Here is a 25,178-nt window from a genome sequence, read left to right as displayed (position 1 = left end):
TTGCCTGTGTGTGTGTGTGTGTGTGTGTGTGTTGGAATGTGAACGGGCGCCAGCCATCACTGTGATGGAAGAAGCCTCTTCAGGTTTGAGTCATTCTTGGTTCAGGGGTCTTCATATAATGAGGTGACCATCACTCTGCTTTCTCAGCTGCTCACACAAGCTGGGGAGGCTTCAAAGGAAAGAATTCCTTTCCAATCAGAAGTCTGAGAGTTTTGGTAGGCATGTGCCTCTACAACGTTTCTTTGACTCACAGAGTTTTGAAAAAGTCCCTTTAGACGAAAACACCTGTATCATACTGGGCTGGTACACAGGTAGATGCCACTGATTTTCTCCTGGGCAACTTATGATGTAATCATATGTCCCAGAATTAAAATTTAAAAATGAAGGTTCATCATATTCTTCCTACCAAATGGAGAAAACAGGCTTCTTTTCATGAGTTAGTTTTTATTTTCTTGTATCTTTTTTTTTCTTTCTGTTTTGGTCTGGAGGTCGGAAGTGCCTTGTGTGAAATATGCTTCTGATGAAAGGTGTTCTTAATTTAAAAAGTGGAAGATAATGTTAGAAATTCCCCCACTTAAGTCCTTCTGAGCTCTCTAGGCTTCCTGAAAAACCAATCACCACAAGAAGAAAACACCTACGAACCCTTGTTTCTTGACATTTAAATCTGCTGTCTCTCTGGGGTAATTCATGTCAGGTTTAACAGTCTGATTCAGAGACCTGGTCTTCCTGGAGATCTCGCAACTCACCAGAAACAGGGCTCTTGAAATAGCCACGCCAAAGTGCTGTCAGGACAAGTTGGGTTAGAGACAAGTTATCTTGAGCAGAAAGTCCTGATAAAAAATCCGAGAGATTTCAATCCTCTTTACCTAATTGCAGAATGGGTTGGGTGGGGAAGAGGTAAAACGGTGGGGGGATTGAACAGCAATCTCATGAGTGAGTTTGATTTAAGCTTGAAGAATTTATTAACCTACTATTGGGTTGAAGTTCTAACCTGAGATCTGAGTCTTTCTCAGTCATATGCATGACTTGGGGGTGGGCAGGGTGGCAGGTCCATTAGTCATGGGTTCGGTTATCAACGGAGCTCAGCATCAGGACAGTGGGGCTCTGTATGCAAGTGCCTCCCGCTATCAGCCTGATTGATGTTCGGACATCGCATTGTTCTCCTTGGAGATTACACCTTCCAACCCGCCACCTGATCCCCTTTCGAGTTTCTGTTCTCAAATTCCTCTGGAAAGAAGGCCCCGGAGGTGGCAGGCAGGCAGCTGCCATGTCTGGACAGCTTCCATGTTCTCTTAGACAGAAAGTGGTGGGAACAACAGCAGTGGTCGCCCAGCCCTGCGCTGGGGAGCCTACCTGGCTTTGTTGGCTGAAGTGTCCGGCTCGAGCAATAGGACAGAGGGGCTGCAGAAGCGAATTAGTTGAGTAGGGTAAGCTCCAGCCAGCAGGACGCTTTGCCGATGACCCAGCATTCCCCTTTCTTCCATTCCAAGGGGCAGAAAGGTCACGTCTTCATGCTAGAATTCTCTGGCAGTCCCCGCCCCTGGACTCCCCCACTGCAGCTGCCAAGTCTCAGTAAAGATCCAGAAAGGACTTCAGGAATTCTACGACTTTTGTGGGGACGGTCCAGCTGCTTCCTTTTTGGCTAGTTGAACACCCATGCTTCGTGGAGGTGAGGGGTAAAGATAACAGGGAGAACGTTCCAGATCCGGGCAGCCAGCACCCGCCAGCTCAGTGAAGGAGGCAGTCACTGGGCAAAGGTGAAGTGAGGGGCCTGGTCAGGATGAAAGATGCCCAGTTGAAATGGGGTTTCATCTTCAAGCAGAAAGCATTTAGCAGCCGTCTGGGCGATCATTTCGGGGAGGGGGAGATATTATGCCAATAAATCGAGGCAATCGCATCTTGTTCCCCACGGTAAACCCTGATAAAATTGCCTGCCCAGGGGAAGGAAAGTATTTCATTATTGTACCTTTGAAAAAGGAGAATCCTCTCTGCATTTCCTCTCTGGGGGAGGGTGTCCTTTGTTCTTGTGCCTCTGACACTCAGCTCCTCCAAACCTGTAGTTTCAGGGGAAAGGACTTGGTAATTAAAAAAAAAAAAAAAAGAGTGTGGTTAAATGACCGAGCTGTTCTATTCAACGAGGCGGGACTCATCTCAGGGACTCTCATGCATAACCCAGGGCTGACGCCATGGTGATCTCAGCACAAAGGAGTCTCCTTTTGGGTGGGGGCCGCTCCATCCTCCCAGGGGCTTCCTGGTGGGCCCTGAAGAGCTGACTCCCGAGGGGCAGGCATTCTGAGCGTGGTGGACACACGACCTGCAGGAGACCTTTTAGATTCAGGGGCCACTGGTTACCACTCTGATGACTTCACTCCAGGCCCAAAAGCGTCACAGGGGAAGTCAATGCTTGCACAGAATCCCAGAACTTTGGAGGGGGAAGGGATTGCAAAGCTCACGAGCCCAAGGTCTCCATTTTACAGCGGAGAACAGAGGCCGGGGCTGATTGAGCAGCCTTCCCAAGCTGGATCTACACGCGTGCTGCCTGCATACAGGGTGCTTTGCAGCCCACAGGGCTGTGGCCAGAGTTTGCAGGCTCCAGGAGCATTAGAGAGCAACAGGGAAGACCAGAGACCCCACCTAACATTGCTCCCCAAGTCACTCGAGTCTTCAGCACAGTCAGGAAGTTTCAAGCATCCTTTCATCAGCCTTAAAGGTTGTTGTAATCACAAAGTGTCTCTCACTGAGGATGAGAACCTTTCCAAGCACCAGTGAAGAATGTCAAATTTTCAGTGTCCTCTGTCTCCAGGGTGACCGCTTCTTTCAGATGAAATGCAAAGACTTTACCTTTTCTTAGACTTAGGGTAAATGGCTAAGACCATGTTTTCCAGACTCTGGCCACCGCCTTAGTACGGTCCTAACTCCAAAGGAGTGGTGCCAATCAGGTTTCAGACCAGAAAGCTGGTGCTCCATCCCACTTCAGGGGATACCCTTCCCGGGAACAGACTGCGCATCCTTTGGGAGACTTGTTAATTGTTACTGTGTTGGGGGCAGTGGCTTCCCTGGGGGGCCTGACCACAGGCATCTGTGCCAGTCTTCACTGTGGGGTGAATATCCAGGAAGGTTGATTTTTGGATGAGCAGGAGGCTGGGGAGGTTTGAGTGTGGAGGGAGTGGGGAGGGAAGGGGGATACTGGCCTGGTCCTGGACTAAATCTTTAGGGAAGAGAATGTACTGGAAATGGTAGTGGGATGGGGGCGGGGCTTGCAGAATTAGCATCTAACAGCAGATGTTCTTGGAGCAATAAGACACAGAAAGCTGTTCCCTGGTGGCGCAGTGGTTGAGAGTCCGCCTGCTGATGATGCAGGGGACACAGGTTCGTGCCCCGGTCCGGGAGGATCCCACATGCCGCGGAGCGGCTGGGCCCGTGAGCCATGGCCGCTGAGCCTGCGCGTCCGGAGCCTGCGCTCCGCAACGGGAGAGGCCACAGCAGTGAGAGGCCCGCATACCGCAAAAAAAAAAAAAAAAAAAAAGACACAGAAATCTCCAAGTACCCAGGCTTCCCCACTCAGCCCTCAGTACTTCAGTCATGCCCTGCCCGTTGTTAGAATTTGGAGAATATTTTGGACCCTCCTAGGGCATTTATCCTCGAGCCTCTCTCATCAAAAATCCTACCAAATTGTCTTCCTTAAAAAAAAAAAAAAAAAGTTAAAAAAACAAAGAGGTAGAATATCTGAGATCCCTGTTTTACTTTTATTTGGAGTTAAGAGTAATTTTGATACTTTTGCTATTAAGAGGATAGTGAAGGATAAAAGATGGAGAAACTTCACTGCCTAACAACCCCCTATCTCCTTTTCAGCTCAGAAGTAGAGCAGAGGGAAGCATGAGAGCGTAGTAGCACTCTGGACAGAATCACGGGGCCAGGGAAGACATCCATGAGATCATGCGTCCCTCCTGGATAAGTCCAACGATGCAGAGGTCACTGTCCTAGCCATGACCTCTGTATCGTTGGACTTCTCCAGGATGGAAGACAGCAGTGTTGAGAGGCAAGGGGAGAGGGCGGGGGGACAGCTGGGGAAGGCTTATGTGAGCCATTTCTCGGCTGCGTAGGCAGTGGCAGAGCACCGAACTGCTCTGAATAATGGATAGTGCGGTCACCACTCATGAGAAGCCCAAGTAAGGCTCCAGCGGCCTAACCAGAGTTGATCGCTTCTCCCAGCAGATAGATCCATTCCCATTTTCTGAATCTCACAGAATTCCAGGTTGCCTTAAATCACCAGGAAAAAAAGCTGTTTTAAAACCCCAAAAGGGCAGCTTCCCTGGTGGTGCAGTGGTTAAGAGTCCGCCTGCCAGTGCAGGGGACACGGGTTTGATCCCTGGTCCGGGAAGATCCCACATGCCGTGGAGCAACTAGGCCCGTGTGCTGTAACTCCTGAGCCTGTGCTCTGGAGCCCGCGAGCCACAACTACTGAAGCCTGCGAGCCACAACTGCTGAGCCCGCGTGCTGCAACTGCTGAGGCCTGTGTGCCTAGAGCCTGTGGTCTGCAACAAGAGAAGCCACCGCAGTGAGAAGCCTGTGCACCGCAATGAAGGGTAGCCCCTGCTCGCCGCAACTAGAGAAAGCCTGTGTGCAGCGACAAAGACCCAATGCAACCAAAAACAAACAAACAAAACTAAAACCCAACAGGAGGACTTCCTTGGCGGTCCAGTGCTTAAGACTTTGCCTTCCAGTGCAGGGGGTGTAGGTTCAAACCCTGGTCAGGGAGCTAAGATCGTACATGCCTCGCAGCCAAGAAAACAAAACATAAAACAGAAGCAATATTGTAACAAATTCAATAAAAACTTCTAAAATGGTCCACATCAAAAAAAAAAAAAACAACTTAAAGAAAACGATATCTGTTTCAAAAAAATAAATGAAATAAAACTCCAACAGGGAATTCCCTGGCAGTCCAGTGGTTAGGACTCTGCGCTGTCACTGCTGAGGTCCTGGGTTCCATCCCTGGTCAGGGAACTAAAATCCCACAAGCCACAAGGCACAGCCAAAAAAAAATTAATTAATTAAAAAATAACCCCCCAACATATCAGCGCAGTGCGTCACCCCCAGAACCATCTTCAACCTTCACGCGCTGGCTCATGATTAGCCTGCAGGAGGGGAAAGGTCAGCCTTCTATTATTTGTTAAAGCACTCAGCAACCCAGAAATAAACAAGGATGCTGATGCTGATCTGAGAACTAAAGGATATCTTTCAAGTCTAATAAATGTGATAAAAATAAACAACATCCTTTCATAAATTTAATGGAGCATGGCTCTGTGTTTATCTTGTGTCATGTACTTGAGATTACCCCACTGGAAGAAGAAAACACTTGATTAATGCAGGGAGTCTGCAGCGGTTGGAAAATATTTTTCTACTTCCTGCCATGCCCTTTTTTTCTTCTCTAAGGAAGTTATTAGTGGTATACTTTACAATAATGGAACTGAAGCAATTTCTAGTGAGAAGTCCAACACATTCCTGAGTCACGGCTGCTCTTCCACTTGGTAATTAGGTAAAAAAGGATTCCATATCCTTTTTCTTCCATCCTGTGGCTGAAGAGTTTTACTTTGGGTGTTTATGACACCTGAGAATAACGATAGCAACAATAATAAATTTATCACTTATTGAAGTCCTGGACAGAATACTTTCTAGGAGTTATTTAGCCACACAATCCTATGAGACAGATACTGTTACTATTCCCATTTTACTGATAAGAACCTAAGGTTTTGAGACTAGGTGTCTTGCTCAAGGTCATACAGGTAGTAAATGGTGGACAAGAGGGTTTAAGACCAGTTCTAACGCCTATTCTCACTTGAATGATTATTCCCGCCACCCACAGGACTTAGGCATTGAAGGAAGGGGTTTTGAGCTTGAGTATGAGCCTGAATATGATTAGAGCATCTCCTGGGTACCAGACATTGCTCCAGACGCTGGAGATATAGAACCAAAGCAGACAAAACCCCTGCCCTTCCGGAGCTTACATTCTAGTGAGGTCAGTGAGATGAGATGTAAAATCAACAAAATAAATGATCAACTACATACTAGCTAAGTGGTGACCTATGATATGGAGAGAAATAAATCAGGACATGAATATATAGGATATGAGAGCAGGGGTTACCATTTAAAATACAGCAGTCAGGAAAGGCTTAGTTAAGATGGTGAGATTTCAGGAAAGAGCTGAAGGAGGTGAGGAAGTAAGCCCTGTTGCTGTCTAGAGAAGGACCATCTAGGCAGATGGAATGTGCAAAGGCCCTGAGGTAGCTGTTCTTGGCATGTTTGAGGAACCCAAAGAAGACTAGTGTGACTGCAGAAGTACCTGAGCGAGGGGGAGGATGGTAGATGAGGTGAGAGAGGTACATGGAGGCTGGGTGGTGTAGGGCCATGTGGGCTCTACAGTCGCCCCCCCCCATGCTCGGGGGATACGTCCAAGAGCCCCCAGTGGATGCCTGAAACAGTAGACAGTACCCAACCCTATATATGCTATGCTTTTCCTATACATACTTACCTGTGTTTAAAAGGTATGTACGTATTATAAAGTTTAATTTATAAATTAGCCAGAGCAAGAGAATATCCGAATTGCCAGCATCACTACTTTTGTGCTTTGGGGCCATTATTAAGTAAAATAAGTCACTTGAACACAAACACGGTGATACCATGACAGTCATCTGTTAACTAAGTGACTCCTAGGTAGGATAAGCCGGATGACTCACATCCTGGGTGGGAGAGAGTGGATTTCGTCACACGACTCAGAACAGCGGGCAATTTAAAATTTATGAGGGAATTCCCTGGCGGTCCAGTGGTTAGGACTTGGTGCTTTCACTGCAGGGGTCTGGATTCAGTCCCTGGTTGGGGAGCTAAAATTTAAGTTCCCACAAGAACAAAACAAACAAAAAACCCACTTATGAAGTGCTTATTTCTGGAATTTAGTATTTAATATTTTCCGACCGTAGGTAACTGAAGCCAAGGAAAGTGTAGCAGCAGATGAAGGGGGCCAACAGGGCATGTCACCATCTACTCAGAATGCGATGGGGACTCACTGGAGGGTTTTGAGCAGAGAAGTGACATGCTCTGACTTAAGTTTTAAAAGGACCCCTCTGGCTACCATGTGAGATGAACTCAAGAGGGGCGGGGTGGAGGCGGGGAGCCCAGTTAGGAGCCTCCTGCAGTAAACTGGGTGAAAGATGATGGTGGACAGTCCCAGGGCAGGAACAAAGGAGGGGATGCCCAGCAGATGGGTTCTGAACATAAATGGAGGCGAATTAGAATTTGCTGATGAACTATGGGATATGAGATAAAGATAAATGTTAGGATGCCCCGGAGATGTTCATTTTGGGTGAGTCCCACGTGAGGCGTATGAGAAAGTGACTTAAAATCAAACTAGAGATATATTTTACCGTGGCTGAGGTCATAGAGAGGCTTGAGGAAGGAAAAGCTTATTTATAACACAGGCTTCTGGGAATTCCCTGGTGGTCCAGTGGTTAGGGCTCTGCACTTCCACTGCCATGGGCCCTGGTTCAATCCCTGGTTGGCGAACTAAGATCCCACAAGCTGTGCAGCGAAGCCAAATAAAAAATGAAAAAAATAAAATGGGCTTCTGTGAGTAACTTTTATTCCTCATTGCCAAGCAGGAGTCACTGGAAGGGGGGCTTCCAAAATTATACTTGGTGGATGCAAATGGACAGGAGGTTATCTAGAAAATTCTGTAAAGATAATTTCTTTTCCTGTCTTTTTTCTTCTAGAGAATATCTTGTCTAACCCAGCCTGAGGGAAGAACATTTGTCACAAACCCTCATCAGGCAGAAACCTACAGTGGTGCCTGAAAGGGGATGGGTCAGTTAGTGGCTCACAGAGGAGAATATTCTGAGGGTGAGGGTGGGCTCTGAGATATGCAAAGCCTGACTGTGAATGGAAATAGGCTTATCAGACCGGAATCTTGCCAGTTCCAGAGGAAGTTGGGAACAAGGAAAGGGGAAGGTTTAGGGGTAGCTGGAGTAGGGCAGAAGGACCTTTATCTACATTGGGAGGTCTAATCCAGAAGCCATGGAATACTGGAAAAGCCAAGAAAGCCTGGAGGTCATTCCCATGGATAAAGGTAGTTTGGGGATTGGGAAACGAAATCAGGCTAGAATTTCCGGAAAGGCCTCTTCTTCTGTCCCCACCCCTCCCCTACCAAAGTGCTCTAGACTCGGACATAGATTTTAGAACGAAATCTATTTTTGGAGGGCCTTGGGAGACTTTCTTGACACTTAGTGGGAATAACTGCAGAACTCTGCAGTGTCCCACGATTGGAAAACTCTGGAAAAGAACAGTGGTCTGTGGCACAGTGATAAGCATAGCTCACCTTTACGGGACAGTTGCTAAGTGCCAGGCGCTGGGAAGGCAAGGAAAGTGCATTTTCTCACCTAATCCTCATTCAATCTGAGGAGGCAAGTGCTATTTTTTTAAAGTAATTTCTTCATTTTTTAAAATGTTAATTATTTTATTCGGCCACGGGGCATACGGGATCTTAGTTCCCTGACCAAGGATCGAAACCATGCCCCCTGCGGTGGAAGCGCAGTCTTAACCACTGGACCGCCAGCAAAGTCCCCACAAGGGCTATTGTTATCCATAGTTTGCAAATAACGAAAGGGAGGCTTGGAGAACCAGGTAATTTGCCCAATCCCACTGAGCCAGTTAAGGGCAGATCTGAGAACCTAACCTCCATCCATCACACCCTAAATCCTGTGCTCGCACTCTGAGGCTGGGCAGGGGACCCGCAAAAGGGAGACTGAAGGGCTTTTGTGGAGGAGTAATTTCTTTTCTCTGTGTTCTCAGAAGTGGGACACAAAAGGCTGAAAGCCAGTTAACCTTGATTTCAAATTGAGTCGTTAGTTTTCTCAACATTTGACTCAGAAAGAAACACCTCCCTTCTTCCTTCTTGAAGTAATTTAATTTTCACATTATAGTTGAAGGGAAATCCTCTATTTACCTAATGCTTTCCTGTTCAGTCCTTTCAGGCTATGAATCTTGTATATTTTATATACACAAAGGTGACTTTTCCTTCCTTGAATGACCAACGCTTATCAGCACAAGCAACTGATACCGAGCTCATAAATATGTCACTCGGAGTCAGCCTCAGCCTTTCTCTCCTCTGAGCCTAATTCTCATGCAGCAGTTTTCCTCCTCCTTTCTTTTCCTGACCCCGTGGAGACTGCCTGCACTCCGGCCCCCCAGCACCCTTGGAGTCTACTTTGGTTTCACTCCCCACGGGCAAATATAAAAATGAGTGACCGCTGCTTCCACGCCTAAGCCATTGCAGCAGGAGCCCGCAGACAATATAAAACAAGGTCCGTGGAGCCAGCGCCTTCCGATTCCAATTAAATATTTCCTGTAAGTCTGTGCCAATTGTACATCTTGGAAGGACATTTGAAAGCAGAAGTTTGAACTCACGGGGACCCCGTTGCCTTAAAAACCTGTTTCCTGTTTGACAAGATTTTACTAGCAGGAGCAAAGTAGCACATTCAGCAATTGTTAGTGGTTCAGATGTGCAAAGGTGGTGGTTTCCTCTCCTGAGGGCCCACCGGCACAGCCTCATTGAGCTGCAGATTTCTCTCTTCCAGATAAATCTCTCTGAACATTAGACCCCTATTCCAAAGGGCCCTAATGACATTTCCAGGATTACAGGAAATATTTGCTTATCTCCCTATCTGTACATCCTCCCCTGTGCTATCTTATAAAGTTTGAAAAGCTCTTCAAGACAACTTCACAGATGTTATTATCTCCATTGTACAGATGAGGAAAGTGAGGCTCAGGGTTCAGATGTTAATAAGTTTTGTATAGAGTATTTCAGATTGCCAGGGACTAGGTATTCAAGGCGCTCCTTGTGTCATGACTTTGCCCAAGTTCCTAAAACGTTCTTTGTTTCAGTTTCCCAGTTCATAAAATGAGGTAAATGGAGGCAGGAATTTGACATCACAGATTGGAAAGACCTTTAAGTTGGTCCTCAGAAAGGCACCACAGTAATCCCAAAGTGTTATTATTACTTTAAAAATTATCATTATTGGCTTCCCTGGTGGCTCAGTGGTTGAGAGTCCGCCTGCCGATGCAGGAGACGCGGGTTCGTGCCCCGGTCCGGGAAGATCCCACATGCCGCGGAGTGGCTGGGCCTGTGAGCCATGGCCGCTGAGCCTGTGTGTCCGGAGCCTGTGCTCCACAACGGGAGAGGCCACAACAGTGAGAGGCCCACGTACCACAAAAAAAAAAAAAAAATTATCATTATCACTAGTAAAAAAATTAGGCCTGAAACTCAAAGCACTCCATGATCTATCCCTAGTCTACCAGTCCATCAGTCTTTTTTCCAGCCACAACTCCCTTTTCCCACTCCGCCATCACACACACACACCCCACACAGAGGTTATCCCTTTTGTCAAACTTTATTTACCCTCTGGACCTTTGTTCACATGGTGCCTTGTACCTGGGACACTCCATCCTCCTGACTGTGGTCCCACTACCTTCAAGAGGGCTCCCCATCCTGCGTGGGGATCAGACTGGTGTCATACAGAGCATTAGTACCACAGTTGGAAGCCTCGTGTATCGTCAGTATGGTTTCGGCAAGTGACTTAGCCTCTCCGAGTCTCCACGCTCATCTCTAAGATGGGCTAACACCCTTTACCTCACCATATTATGAGGACAAAATGACATACCCATGTAACCCCCAGGCCCAGGACAGGCACAGAATATACCTGAGCCCCTACCTCCCATCCCCTCAGCCCAAACCCACTCCTTCCCTCGTGCTGTGAATGGACTTTGCTTCTACCTGTCTGGCAACAGTCACCAAAGTCTAGCTTGTGTTTTTGTCCTCACGTCTGTCTTTGCTGCCTGTGTGAAACTGTAGGCTCTTTGAGAACCAGGAAAATGCCGATTTATTTTTGTGTCCACCACTGTCATCACCTCACAGGAAGTCCTCTGCGCTGGTGATAGAACTTCAGGAATATTATCGACAGGCTCTCCTGGACCTGCTTGCCTTGTGGGGTGGGTGAGACTAATACTCCTGGTGAATTTACAGAGCATGGAAGCTGAGACGTAGAGGGGCCAAGTGAGTGAGAATTCCAGGGCTCATTCCAAGGCTCTGCCTCCAAACTGCCTGCTTTACCGTGTCCACTTTGCACAAATTTAAACATGAACTTTCTGCATGACCACGTGAGTAAAATTTGATAGAGTGAGATTCAAGCATTCAGTTAACAAACGTATAATACTGATACTTTTAATGGATTCATTCTAGGTAGCTAGACCTCTTATTCACGATATTAATCTCATGAAAGGCCTGAGAGGTGGCATTCCCCCCCGCCCCTGCATCTTGCAGCACAATGATGTTTAGTACTTGTGATGTCTTGTGCTAGGTTCTAGAGGTATCCATTAGTGAACACCAAGTTCCTGTTTGTTAAGATTGCAAAGTAGTGACAGAGACTGGCAAACAGATCATTAAATGCATATACTAAGTTATAAGTTATATTCTCCACAGAAAGGAGAATAATTTCTCATTTTGGGGAATGAGAAATTATCAGGAACCAGGCAATATTTGAACAGAATCCTGAAGGATGAGAGTTCAGAGGTCAGATAAAGGAGAAAAGGCAATTCTAGGAATAGGGAACAGTGTGCTCAAGGTCAAGGAGGAAAGAACAGCACGTATTTTAGTTGTGGGGGAAAGAGTAGGTGAAACTCAGGTTGGGGCAGGACTACGTGTCAAGCCAAAGAGCTTGGCCGTTTTTTCTGTAGGTGATGGGAGCCATCAAGGGTTGAGCACAGGGCTGGTTGGGGGAATTACTCTGGTGTTTTGTGATGATCATTTTGGAGGTCTTGGAGCAGGAGATCATGAAGATGCCCTGGGCGATAAAATTTTATCAACATCGAAAGTTATTCTAATACAAAGATAAATTAGTTATTATGATTATTATCCCTGGATATTATCAAAATTAAGCTTCTTCCATTTTATTTTATTTATTTATTTTAAATATTTATTTATTTATGTTGGCTGCATTGGGTCTTTGTTCCTGCACGCGGGGCTTTCTCTAGTTGCGGCGAGCGGGGGCTACTCTTCGTTGCGTTGTGCGGGCTTCTCATTGCAGTGGCTTCTCTTGTTGCATGCAGAGCACAGGCTCTAGGCGCATGGGCTTGAGTAGTTGTGGCTCACGGGCTCAGTAGTTGTGGCTCGCGGGCTCTAGAGCACAGTTTCAGTAGTTGTGGCGCACGGGCTTAGTTGCTCGGAGGCATGTGGGATCTTCCCGGACCAGGGCTCGAACCTGTGTCCCCTGCATTGGCAGGCAGATTCTTAACCACTGCGCCACCAGGGAAGCCCAAGCTTCTTCCATTTTAATGCTTACTTCTTCTTTGGATAAAACTGAGAAGAAATATGCTGTGGATCCAAAACACTTCCTTAAAGGGGCAAAAGATCTCCAAGAAATTTCACCTTGTGGTATGTCTTGGCCCACAGTATGGTAACTGTTCATTAGCGGAAATAAGGCTTGTCTGAGGGTGTCTCTGAGGACAGTGTCCCCGGCATTCTCTTCGTGGAGCTGGCCATCCCCAGCACTGCTGCAGGCAGGGCACGGTACAAGCATCCACCCGTCTGGCTCAGCCCCACTTGCCCGAAGCGAGTGGAATCTTCAGACACCTACTACACATGCGTGTGTATTCTGTGCTATGTATCTGGATATTTTTAAAATAGGGGTGGAGAAGAATACATAGGGTATGGGGGAAAGAAGATCCAGAAACGTTTTTCACTGAGCCCAAAGTTTCCAAAGGCTTCCACTGACCCACCCAATTCCTGTGCAAGCAGAGTCCTGGCTGCAGGGCCCTGGGTTCCCACCAGCACCGCCCGGGGCAGGGCCCGGGGCTTCTGCCCCTATCGGTCCCCTGAGGCTGCCTCACCTGACCAAGTCTGCGCAGAAAATGTCCTTGAACAGCTTTTTTTTTTTTCTTTCTTTCTTTGTTTTTTAAACAACACCTGACTGATCCCAAGTGAAATGTCCTTAACGAAGTGAGCTCACCAACAGATGGTGCTGCTGGGACCCGTCCCTGTGCAAACACCTTCCTCACCCTGGACAGGGCTGGCTCCTCCTGGCTTTCCGTGCCAGGTTTTTAACCTTCCATTTTCAAGGACTGAGTTTCTTGTTCGTTTGCACCTTCTTGCAGTGGCCTATGAGGAAGGCCATCATGTGTAGTAGGGCAGGTGCTTCCTGGGAATATGATCTCCCCAAGGTCACATGGGTGGGCTAACTCCTCCTTTGGGGTCCCCACCTCCAAACCCCACCTTCCCCATGTCTGGCCTGAACAGACCATCATAAAGTTCTAGAGGCTTCTTCCAAGGACATCAGGCATTGGCTTTTGGATCAGCGGAGCTTGCAGAACCTTGGAATTCTGCCCCGAGGCCTGGTGGCATTTCATGGTGGTTGGCAGAGCTGAGGCGGGCTTGATGACGTCTTTACATGGGGAAGAAGGCCTCAGGGTGACTGACCACCAGGCTGGACATTGGCCCAGGTGTGGTACCAGTGGAAGTGGTGAGTCCCAGCCCTGGTCACCAGCCTGCTCCTTTATACGTCTGCCTGAGTCTGGAGGGTCTCACTTCCTCCTGAAATGGAGAGAGAAAGGCCCCAGGGTGCTGGAACACAAGCTGCTTAGGCTCTGCCTAGCTACCACACCTTCCTCAACTCACCTTGCCTTTCACCAATCTCCACCGTCGCCGCCTGGGATCTCCCAGAGAAGGGAGGATGGGAGTTGGGGGGAAGGACGAGTGTGCATCCCAGCGGCCTCTGGGGACTCAGGTAAGTACTGAGACAGTGCAGAGAAGCAGGAAGAGAGCCTGAGCCCGATTCTTGCTTTGGGTGGAGGCAGCTGGTATGGGAGGGAGAGGCGTTGGAATCCTTTGCTTTTCTACTAACGAGCCTCAGTTTCCACTTTTGTAAAGTGAGAGGGACAGTCCTTTTCTCGCAGATGGCACAGGTATGCTCCTCCTATCATTGGTCCTGGCTCCAAGCCTTCAGGAACGTGCACAAGACTGTCGGGAGAGCTCCCACCACCTCCTGTCTGTACCAGGGCTTTCTGAGGCTGAAAGGACTTCAAGGGCATCTGGTCAGCTTCCTGCACTTGGTAAGCGCTCAGGTTAACCTGTGAAGGAAAGCCAGGGTCGTGATCGAGAGGGGTACCGAGGACGAGTTTGGAGGGCGTGGCCTGAGTAGCCCCGGGTGATGGAGAGCCTTCTGCTAGATGGTGGTGTTCCTGCTGAAGCCCGTCCGCTCTCCACCCTGGGATAACACGTCAGAATGATTACTCTAGTCCTTCAGGCTTCTTTCCCATTCCTCAGAGTCCTTTTCTTCATCCGCAGTGCCTTCTTTTGGATGGCATTTCTTAAGCTTTTATTTATTTATTTATTTATTTATTTTGCGGTACGCGGGCCTCTCACTGTTGCGGAGCACAGGCTCCGGACGCGCAGGCTCAGCGGCCATGGCTCACGGGCCCAGCCGCTCCGCGGCATGTGGGATCCTCCCGGACCGGGGCACGAACCCATGTCCCCTGCATCGGCAGGCGGACTTTCAACCACTGTGCCACCAGGGAAGCCCGCATTTCTTAAGCTTTTAAATATCTAAAAGGCTTTTAAATGTCTGGTTCTGTTTAAAAGGCAGACATGTATATGTGTGTAAATTCAAATAATTTTTAGCTAGAAAAATGAAGTCCAGCTGACTGAATAAGGACAATATTCAGTATTTCAGTGGATAATTCATCTGATTTCTTGGAAGGCATGTTTGCTCAAGAGCAAAGCCTTAGTGGTTGCTTGTTTAATTTTGATTTTTTTTCAATAAAAGACATTACAATGATAAACCAATGAGCTATATATGAGTTTTTAAAATTAAACATGACAACAATCAAAACCCATTGCAGGGGCTTCCCTGGTGGCGCAGTGGTTGAGAGTCCGCCTGCCGATGCAGGGGACACGGGTTCGTGCCCCGGTCCGGGAAGATCCCACGTGCCGCGGAGCGGCTAGACCGACGAGCTATGGCCGCTGAGCCTGCGCGTCCGGAGCCTGTGCTCCGCAACGGGAGAGGCCACAACAGAGAGGCCCGCATACCGCAAAAAAAAAAAAAACAAAAAAAAAACCATTGCAATGCACTGATTATATATAAAGAGGGTGGTTTAACAAACACGTTCAAAATAGGGCACAAAAAGGCTGTGAAAAATAAGATGTGGAACCAGAGTGGCAAAATGAAAAACGTTTCTTTCCAGACAATTTAGATTTGCGGGGAGATATATTTGTGTTAAACATTTCAAGGAGCCTGGAGCAAGGGTATCTTCTGAAGATATTATTAAAATTTTGTCTAAGTATTGTAGATGGATTAATCTTATTTTTACTCTCTAGCCCCTCTGCTCATTATTCTGGTACTGCTTACAGTTGCCTCATGTTTCTGTGAAATTTCGAGCAGAAATCTGGTTCTTGTTTTTTTTTTTAACTTTTTATTTTATACTGGTGTATAGTTGATTAATAATGCTGTATTAGTTTCAGGTGTACAGTAAAGTGGATTCAGTTACACATATACATGTATCTATTCTTTTTCCAATTCTTTTCCCATTTAGGTTGTTACATAATATTGAGCAGGGTTCCCTGTGCTATGCAGTAGGTCCTTGTTGGTCATCCATTTAAAATATAGCCGTGTGTACATGTCAGTCCCAAACTCCCTAACTATCCCTCCCCACCACCCTTCCCCCCTGGTAACCATAAGTTCCTTCTCTAAGTCTGTGAGTTTGTTTCTGTTTTGTAAATAAGTTCAAGAAATCTGGTTTTGGTGATCACCACTCACCTGTCCCAGCTCGAGGTGACTTTTGGGGTCCTTGTTTAACTTTCCATCGGCGGTGCCCCCTTCCGTGAGCCTGGCTTGACGGCCTTTCCCTCACTGGCTCTTCCTCTGTTGGGATCTTTGCTCTCGTTCCAGGTGCTCCCCTGTGTCATGGGAAGAGGTAATGCAGTGGCTCAGGCCCAGCGTGAAGAGTATGCCTCTCATGAAGATACACGTCCCCAAATTGAAAGCAGGTACTCCTCATTCTGGTGTTACCCTAAGAACACTCACAGAATAAGCAGCAGTGGGGCCTTCATCCAGGGAGGTGGAAGGAGCAAGCCTTCTCTTGGTTCTGGGGGAGTGGCCGTAGGGAGCAATGACGGAGGGGCATTGCTCTCACCCAGTACCTTCATGGCCAGCACTTGCTGTCAGCACTTGACAGGTTCCCACCTGGATGACAATGGGTTTGAACACTGAGTGTCCTACCCCTCCATGGATGAGGGTGCTCATTGTTGTGTGGGTAAAATACGGCTCAAACTCCCAGTTCCAAGTAATTTTTCAAACACCACATTGCATAATAAGGCGAAGCTTGGTTTCCTTATTTCATTATTTTTTTAAAAAATTTAATTTTACTTATTTATTTTGTGCCTGGACAGGGACTTGAACCCTGGGCCCTCAGATTAAAAGTCTGATGCTCGGGCTTCCCCGGTGGTGCAGTGGTTGAGAATCCTCTGCCTGCCGATGCAGGGGACATGGGTTCGATCCCTGGCCCGGGAAGATCCCACATGCTGCGGAGCAACTAAGCCCGTGTGCCACGACTACTGAGCCTGCGCTCTAGAGCCCACGAGCCACAATTACTGAGCCCACGAGCCACAGCTACTAAAGCCTGAGTGCCTAGAGCCCGTGCTCCACAGCAAGAGAAGCAGCCTCAATGAGAAGACCGTGCACCGCAACGAAGGGCAGCCCCTGCTCGCTGCAACTAACGAAGATCTAACGCAGCCAAAATAAATAAATAAATAAATTTTAATAATAAATAAATACGTGTTCATTCATGTGGACCTGAGCCATAGATTAGTTGTCAGTTTTATTATGTATTTGGTCATATTAAAAAGACGTTTTTCTACTGAATAGCATAGGGAACTATATTCAATATCCTATGATAAACCATAATATGAAAAGAATATGAAAAAGAATATATGTATGTATAACTGAGTCACTTTGCTCTACAGCAAAAATTAAACACAGCATTGTAAATCAACTACACTTCAATAAAATTAAAAAAAAAAAAGACATTTTGGGACTTCCCTGGTGGTCCAGTGGTTAAGAATATGGCTTCGAATGCAGAGGACACCAGTTCAATCCCTGGTCGGGAAACTAAGATCCCACATGCCGTGGAGAAACTAATCCCGCATGAGGCAATTAAGCCTGCACACCACAATGAAAGATCCTGTGTGCTACAACTAAGACCCAACACAGCCTAAATAAATAAATAAATAAAAGGAAATTTTTTTAAAAAAATAAAAAAAATTCTAAAAGACATTTTTACAAAAGTAGAGTTTGAGCACTTTTTAAGTAAACAAATATGGTTGGCTCCTTTCTTATACTTCTAAATACACATCTGGGATTGACATTATAAATCAAATTGATTTTTCCTCAGGTGTATATTTTCAATGGTTTCTATTTACAATGAGGATTAAAAGGTCCCAGGCTGGTATTACCTGATGTTTAGCAGTATTTGCGTGCAGGCACCTGCTTTATACATGTATTGGGCATCTCCCCAGATGTCTGAGATGCACAGTGTTCTGAGGGAGCATTTCCTACACGATGCTATGGCTTACTTTGTATGAACTGTTGCCACACTTGTTTTTTATATTATTATTATTATTATTTTTTTGCGGTACGCGGGTCTCTCACTGTTGTGGCCTCTCCCGTTGCGGAGCACAGGCTCCGGACGCGCAGGCTCAGAGGCCATGCCTCACGGGCCCAGCCGCTCCACGGCATGTGGGAGCTTCCCGGACCGGGGCACGAACCCGTGTCCCCTGCATCGGCAGGCGGACTCTCAACCACTGCGCCACCAGGGAAGCCCCACACTTGTTTTATATAAAGTTATCTGGAACATTTGGGGCCCCTTGATTTACATGAGTGAATGAAAGAAAACCTTTACTGTATCTAAACAATAAAAACATGGCAGGCGAGACAGCCAAACCTGGTAGTGAGGAGACCAGATTCCTGCAGAGTTTCCTGCCTGCCATGGACACACTGGAGATGACTGGCATCACCCCCGGGTCACCAGTCTAGAGAGCTCTGGGTGTCTGGGGGACCTGCTTTCAGCAGAGAACCATGGAGAGGGCGTGTGGCTTCCTGTGATGGGTGGCTCATTCTCCCTACAAGATAAGTGGTACCTGGCTACCCTGGGGTCTAAAGAAGATCTCAGAGGTAGCTGGACTTTTGTCATCAAGCTCAGGGGAAACACACACACACACACACACACACACACACACACACACACACACGAACATAGTAACATAGTATCAATCCCTTGGAGTGCCAAAGAAAATGGAAGAGAAATTCTGAGGCTTGTTTCCCTGCATTTGAATTTCTATCCACAAGGCAGCCTGGAAAAGGAAAATGATATGGCTCCAATATTTTATTTAATAAGTAATAGGGCATCCAATTATTCTGGGATGGGTTCTCTGTATATAGGTTGTAGGTCAGAACCATCCCATAATAATCAGCACCTGGTCCAGGAGGCAAATGCCCTGTGCCCCTCCGTACCCCTATGGCTTAGGGTTCTTCTGAGGCATCTTTCCTCCATTTGGGCTCCAAGTTCACTTGCAGCAGAGCTCATCTGTAAGAACATGTTCGTAGGAAGGAGGGAGGTGATGGGTGCCCTGTGTCCTGCCAGGGATGGCTGCTTCTCTGACATACTGGTTCTAGGATTGGGAGTAAGTTTCCAGAAAGTACCTATTTGAATACACCCAAAGCATTGTGGACTTCCTTGATGCTCTTTCATCAAATATCTTTCAAAGCCTTATTAATAAGTAGAATGATTAATAAATAGAATGGTAGGTGTGGACCAGTGGTTCTCAACTCTGGCTGCCGGTTAGAATCTTCTGGGGAGCTCAGAAGCTCAAGGATTTTATAGTTCCTTTGATGAATTGAAAACAGAAAATGGTGATCCTAGCAGGATATTTCCTTCCACGCTCCAGTGCCTCACTTGCCCTTAATTAATTTTATTGGAGTTGACCCAAATAAAAACCTATCTCATCGCATTCACCTCCCCTACCTGCCACCCACTGACAGTGTTAGGAAACAGAATCTGGCACCATGCCTGCCGGATGACACACAAGCCAATGCGGGATGGTATGACGAATCAGGAGTAGCCCTTCCCTCAGCTGGAGATTCCGCCCACAGGGTCTGAAGTGCTAGCAGTTCTAACCCAGCCCCTCTCCAGATCCGCACACCTGTCAGAAATCACTTCAGTGGGAAGCAAGGTCAAGGGCAGGAAAACAGCCCCTTATATAGCCATCTTGTATAGCCATCTCCGTGATGGAAGTGGGATTGCCTAAATGTCATTTTGTGCTTCGCCACAAAAGAAAAAGAACCCTGGGGTGTTCCAGAGAAGAGGGGTGACTTTCTCTGCCTCCTGGCTGGGAAGGAATCTCCAGGGACGGATGTCTGGAGAATCAGAAGGTAGGGAAAGCTGGGGACTTGTGCTTCTCGACGGCCGATTTTTAAGTCTGTTTGGCTTGTGTTTCTGCAGAGCAAAACATAAGTTAAAAAGAAGGGGAGGGAAAATTAGGTCTTGAGAGAACTAGAGACTCCAGGAATTACTTTTGTTGTTGTTGATGCTACAGTTAGTCCCTAAAAGAAGACAGAGTTGTAAGGGGAATGTAAACCCTCGCGCCACTGGTTTTCTGAGCAGCGTAGTTTGAGTGGAGCTTTCGCTGCCTGGGAAGGTAGAGCAGGTCCCATAGGGAGAAACACTCTTTCAGATGGGTTTGGGAATCCAGTGTGCTTTTTTTCACTCGAAAACATATTTATTGTCATCCCTCTAGGTAACTGTAGTTTGACAAATGTCTTGGTGATAATGTTGTAAAGGAAAACCTGAGAGACAGACTGCTTAGCTTAATTGCTTAACAGCATTCACATCACTTTGAAAGTGTAGGACATTTAGGGATACCTAGTTTAATTCACAAAGAAGACGGTTTCACACCCTGACTGAGCCGGATCATTGACAAGATTAGATATTGTCACAGTTAGAGATAGAGCAAAAAACAAAACTAATTCAAAACAAACAAAAACAAAATAAAGTCCAGCGTGGACTTCAGTAAGAAATATAAAAGGGTGGCAAAGGCACTGTGGTCATGTGACTTCCCAGCTTCCGAAGTCTGTGCTGGTGCTTTGTGAATATTTAGGTAGGAAGGAAGGGTTTGGTCAGGCTGGAGGGGAAAACAGAGGAAAGGGGTGGGGGAGCTGCTCGTTGCCCTGGGAACGTGAGGGGGAGGGTGGCACTTCCTAGGCTAAGCGGGGCACCCAAGACAAGGTCCAGGTGCAGGCGCAGGTTGTGTATCCCTGAAACACCTGTACGGTGCTACTGGGAGAGGTTTCATCCTGTTAATTGAGCCAGACAGGATGCTCGAGGATGTGTGCGACCCCTTTGAGCTGCCCAGAACCCTGCATCTTTCTCAAACACTTTCCAGATTCCAAAATGAATACTTTCAAAGAGGAGTTAACACATTTGGGGGACAAAAATCAAACTTTGCTTTACTCTTTTGAACATGGAAATTTAAAGAAAGGTATTACTGTGATCATAGATGCACAAGGAAGGTAGACTTAAGAATCTTCATCCATCGTCCCATGTTGTCTCTTGCTTCCTGTTTTACAGTTGGAAACTGTAGATTTAGATGGTTGGGAAATATTAAATAAGGAAATCCATGAGCCTCTTTGAGTGTTTAAGGTGCGGGGTGGGGACTAGAACAAAATAGAATTGCTATGTTTCTTAGCAGTCAATAGCAGTTTCAAAGTATTCTATGTTCCAAATATTCCAGTTTCCATGTCATATTTTAAAAAAAAGACTTTCTAGGACAAGTGTATTTCTCAGACTTATGAAGTAATGTAGGAAAGTAATTGTATCCCCATAAAACAGCTCCATTCAAAAGAAGAAATAAAAATACCCTTTAGGAATGGCAAAGGAAGGAACCTGTACCTTGTGTCCAAGCACAAATGCGTGAGATTAGCATGCTTAAAAACCAGTTCTCAAGGAACACCTTCTCACCACACATCCAAATAGTTCTCATTTCCACTGCTTTCCTCCTCAAAAATTGGATCTTCTAAGGAAAGAAAACTTAAAGTAGACGTTGCTTTAAATTCTTTCAAACTCATGGTCTCATGTTCAACCAAAAGCTCTAATACATCAAGATAAGTAATAGGTTCATCCAGTGTCCAGACTGGCTGTTTCAAGTTTGACCGGGAGGACTCTCAGCCACCAACCTGCCCCTCTATCTATCCGCCACTGGCTTTAGTCCTATTGGTCCCAAGAAGGAAACAGTGACTCCTGGGCTTGCTGAAGCAGCTGGATGTCGTGGCAGGTGAGTGATGACCCAAGGAAAATGGAGGAAGCTGAGGAGTTTAGACAAGTATTGCTTTGCCTTGGAGACTCTCTCTTCCATTCACAGTGTTATCTCCTGAGGGCTTTCCAGTAGACTTTAGGAATCCTCTATTTAAATTTTTGTTTTCTAATAATAAGAAGAGAAACTCCTTCTTCATTTCAAATGATAAAATCAAATTTGTTTCCTGGATTTTTTTTCTTTCTATTTTATCTTTATCATCATCATTAGCATTTCATGATTTCATCATTAGAGTCTAATATCATTAGCTTTAAAATAGAAATGTTATTATTTATAATGAGAAATAAAAGTTTAGGAAAATATTAAGAAGTGAAAATAAGAAGAAAAGAGTCACATATATTTCCACCAATCAAAAGATCTAAAATGGTGTTTTGAGGTCATTTGTGCTATCTTTTCTCCATATAATGATTTTCTAAAAATTCAACCTAGACATAATATATAGAGAGTGAGAAGGCAAGACGCAGACATTCTTGGGAAAAGATATTTGCAATAAAAGTGTCTGACAAAGGACTTATATCCAGAATATTGAAGAGTTCCTACAAATTAATAGGAAAAAGACAACCCAATAAAAAATGAACAAAAGACTTGAATGGGTACATGTCTAAAAGATGATATTCAAATGTCCAATGAACATATAAAAAAGTATCCAACGTCATTAATCATAAGGGATATACAAATTAAAACCACAGTAATGCACTCCTACACACCTACCAGAATGACAAAAGTTAAAGTGACTGATAATATCAAGTGTTGGTGAGGATGCGGAGCAACTGGAACTCTCATATACTTCTCATAAGAGTGTAAATTGGCACAGTTCTTTGTAAATGATAGGATTTCCTATTATATATCCAACTCTTTTATTCATTCATCCACTGATGGGCATTTAGGTTGTTTCCATGTCTTGGCTATTATAAATAACGCTGCAATGAACATGGGGGTACAGATATATTTTCAAGTTGGTATTTTTGTTTCCTTTGGATATATTCCCAAAAGTGGAATTGCTGGATTATATGGTTGTTCTATTTTTAACTTCTTGAGGATCCTCCACACTGTTTTCCATAGTGACTACACCAACTTACAATCCCACCAACAGTGCACAAGTGTTCCCTTTTCTCCACATCCACACCAGCATTTATTATCTTTTGTCCTTTGATGATGGCCATTCTAACAGGTGTGAGGTGATATCTCATTGCGGTTTTAATTTGCATTTTCTTAATGACTAGTGGTGTTGAGCATCTTCTCATGGATCTATTGGCCTTTTGTATATCTTCTTTGGAGAAACGTCTATTCAGGTCCTTTTGCCCATTTTTAAAATTGGGTCGTTCATCTTTTTTTTTTGCTACTGAGTTGTATGAGATTTTGGATATTAGCCTCTTATCTGATAGATGGCTTGCATTTTTTCCCCATTCCACAGGCTTTTGTTTCACTTTGTTGATGGTTTCTTTTGCTGTGCAGAAGCTTTTTAGTTTGATGTAGTACCACTTATTTATTGTTTATTTTGTTGATTGTGCTTTAGGTGTCATATCAAAAAATGATTGCCAACACCCATGTAAAGGAGCTTTATTGCTATGTTTTCTTCTAGGAATTACATGATTTGAAGTCTAACACCTAAGTCTTTAACCTATTTTGAGTTAATTTTTGTGAGTGGTGTAAGATATGGGTTCAGTTTTATTTTTTTACCTGTGAATATTCACTTATCTCAGCACAATTTATTGAAAAAAACTGTCTTCTCTCCATTGAGTATTCTTGACTCCCTTGTCAAATATTAGTTGACTGTGTATGCTTGGGTTTGTTTCTGGGCTCATGATTCTGTTCCATTTGTCTTTGTTTTATGTGAGTGCCATACTGTTTTGATGATTATACCTTTATAGTATAGCTTGAAATCAGGAGATATGGTGTTTCCTGCTCTGCTCTTCTTTATCAAGATTTCTTTGGCTATTCAGAGTCTTTCATGGTTCCATAGAAAGTTTAGGAGTGTTTTTTTCTACCCCTGTAAAAAATGCCTTTGGAATATTAATAGATATTGCATTGAATCTGTAAAGGGCTTTTGGTAGTATTGACATTTGAACCATATTAATTCTTCCAGTTCATGAACAGGGGATACCTTTTCATTTATTTGTCTTTGATTTCTTTCATCAATTTCTTGTAGTTTTTAGAGGTCTTTCACCTCCTTAGTTAAATTTATTCCAAAGTATTTTATTGTTTCTGTATGTTAATTCTAAAGTCATTATTGACATCCCCTCAGACATTCTTATGCCCAGAGCCTTAGAGGAAAACTGTTTTTGTTTGTTTGCTTGTTTTGTGTTTTGGCTGTGCTGTGTGGCATGTGGGATCTTAGTTCCCCGCCGACCAAGGATTGAACCTGGGTGACAGCAGTGAAAGTGAGAAAGCACTGAGTCCTAACCACTGGGCTGCCAGGGAATTCCCTCAACACTTTTAGAACTAAAGTTACTCATTCCACTTCAAAATAAGTTACTTAGGAAAAGACACTTTAGCATAATGCATGAAGGGCACAGATTTTGGAAATAACGACCAGCTTCAAATTCTGGTTCTACGACTTACTGACTTCCTTATGTCTCAGTTTTCTTATGTGTAGGATAGAAATAACACTCACCAGAAAGGACCTATGTTAGAATTCAATGAGAAAATTAAGGTAGCACTAACTGGTCCTTGGCACACAGTCAGTGCTCAATACATATCTAATACTATTATTATTAGTGCTTAGCAGATGTGAGGCTATTAGCGCTCAATAGATGATAGCTAATCATTTCACTAGGAAAGAGTTCTCAGGGAAAGTGTTTTGATTTCTCAAGTGTTCTTCTGTGGCTACTACCGACATCGACCAGAGAGCTCACTATTAGAAGAGGGAGCTATATTCGGAAGGGCTCAGGGATGTTGTGAAGGCCAGGTCACCAGGATAATGTCACCATTTGACATTAAGTAAAAGAGAAGAGGAGATTGAGTTTGGGGCTGAAAATTTCTAAGATGTGAGCAAAGATATATTGTGAATTCTTTTTTTTTTTTTTGGTACTGTGAATTCTTAATTTCTCAAGAGATAAACAATACAAGTGCTCCCAGTCTCTGAAGTGGAGAATCAGGGTTGTGGTAGTGGAATGGCCAGATTAAGGCTGTAGGTGACCTTGACTTACTAAGCTTAGTAGGCACAGCCTGGTAGCAGAGGGCTCTGAACCTGAGAAGGTGATCCCTGAGGTGGAGACCTGTGGAGCCAGGCGAGTTGGCCACTTCCCAGGGGCGGGTCTTGCTGCACCTGTGGCAGTGTATAGAGAGGTTGGTCCTTGGGATGGAGTGGTTGGAGTTCTGCATCTCAAATTTTTGCTCTACTTACAATGTCCTTATTCAAGCCTTCCTTGGACAGACCCCAGACTGGGGAGGGGCCCCTCCTCTGATGGAAGCTGGGATATTTTACTCCATAATCATGCCCCTGCCCAGTGGCTGCTGCCCGTCCCTCTCCCGCCCACTCCAATGCACACTCACACCAGACAGAACCACCTTTGAACGTTTCAGAGGCTTTTAGATCCTGGAAGGACTGCTGCTCTTTAGGAAGAACTAAATTTGTCAAACTTAATGCCCTAGGCACCATGACTCAGAAATTTAGTGACCCCACCCTCACCCCTTTGAATTCATCTTTTTCCCTCAACCTTTTTTTCTTGAAAAATTTCAAGCCTATATAAAAGTTGAAAGACCAGTACAAGGGACATCA

At 45.4% G+C, this 25,178-nt stretch overlaps 1 long non-coding RNA gene across 1 annotated transcript in view; it reads right to left on the bottom strand.

The window, feature by feature from the left end:
* Positions 1 to 25,178, bottom strand: part of LOC309970207 — a 58,178-nt gene that overhangs the window by 9,386 nt on the left and 23,614 nt on the right. Inside the window, exon 3 of the long non-coding RNA XR_014326671.1 lies at positions 15,852 to 15,991. This is a non-coding gene — a long non-coding RNA (uncharacterized lncRNA). The remainder of the gene's footprint in view (positions 1 to 15,851; positions 15,992 to 25,178) is intronic.

The sequence above is a fragment of the Leucopleurus acutus genome (assembly GCF_964270905.1).
Source record: "Leucopleurus acutus genome assembly, chromosome: 13".
Lineage (NCBI taxonomy): Eukaryota > Metazoa > Chordata > Mammalia > Artiodactyla > Delphinidae > Leucopleurus > Leucopleurus acutus.
This window is presented reverse-complemented; position numbering and strand designations above follow the sequence as displayed.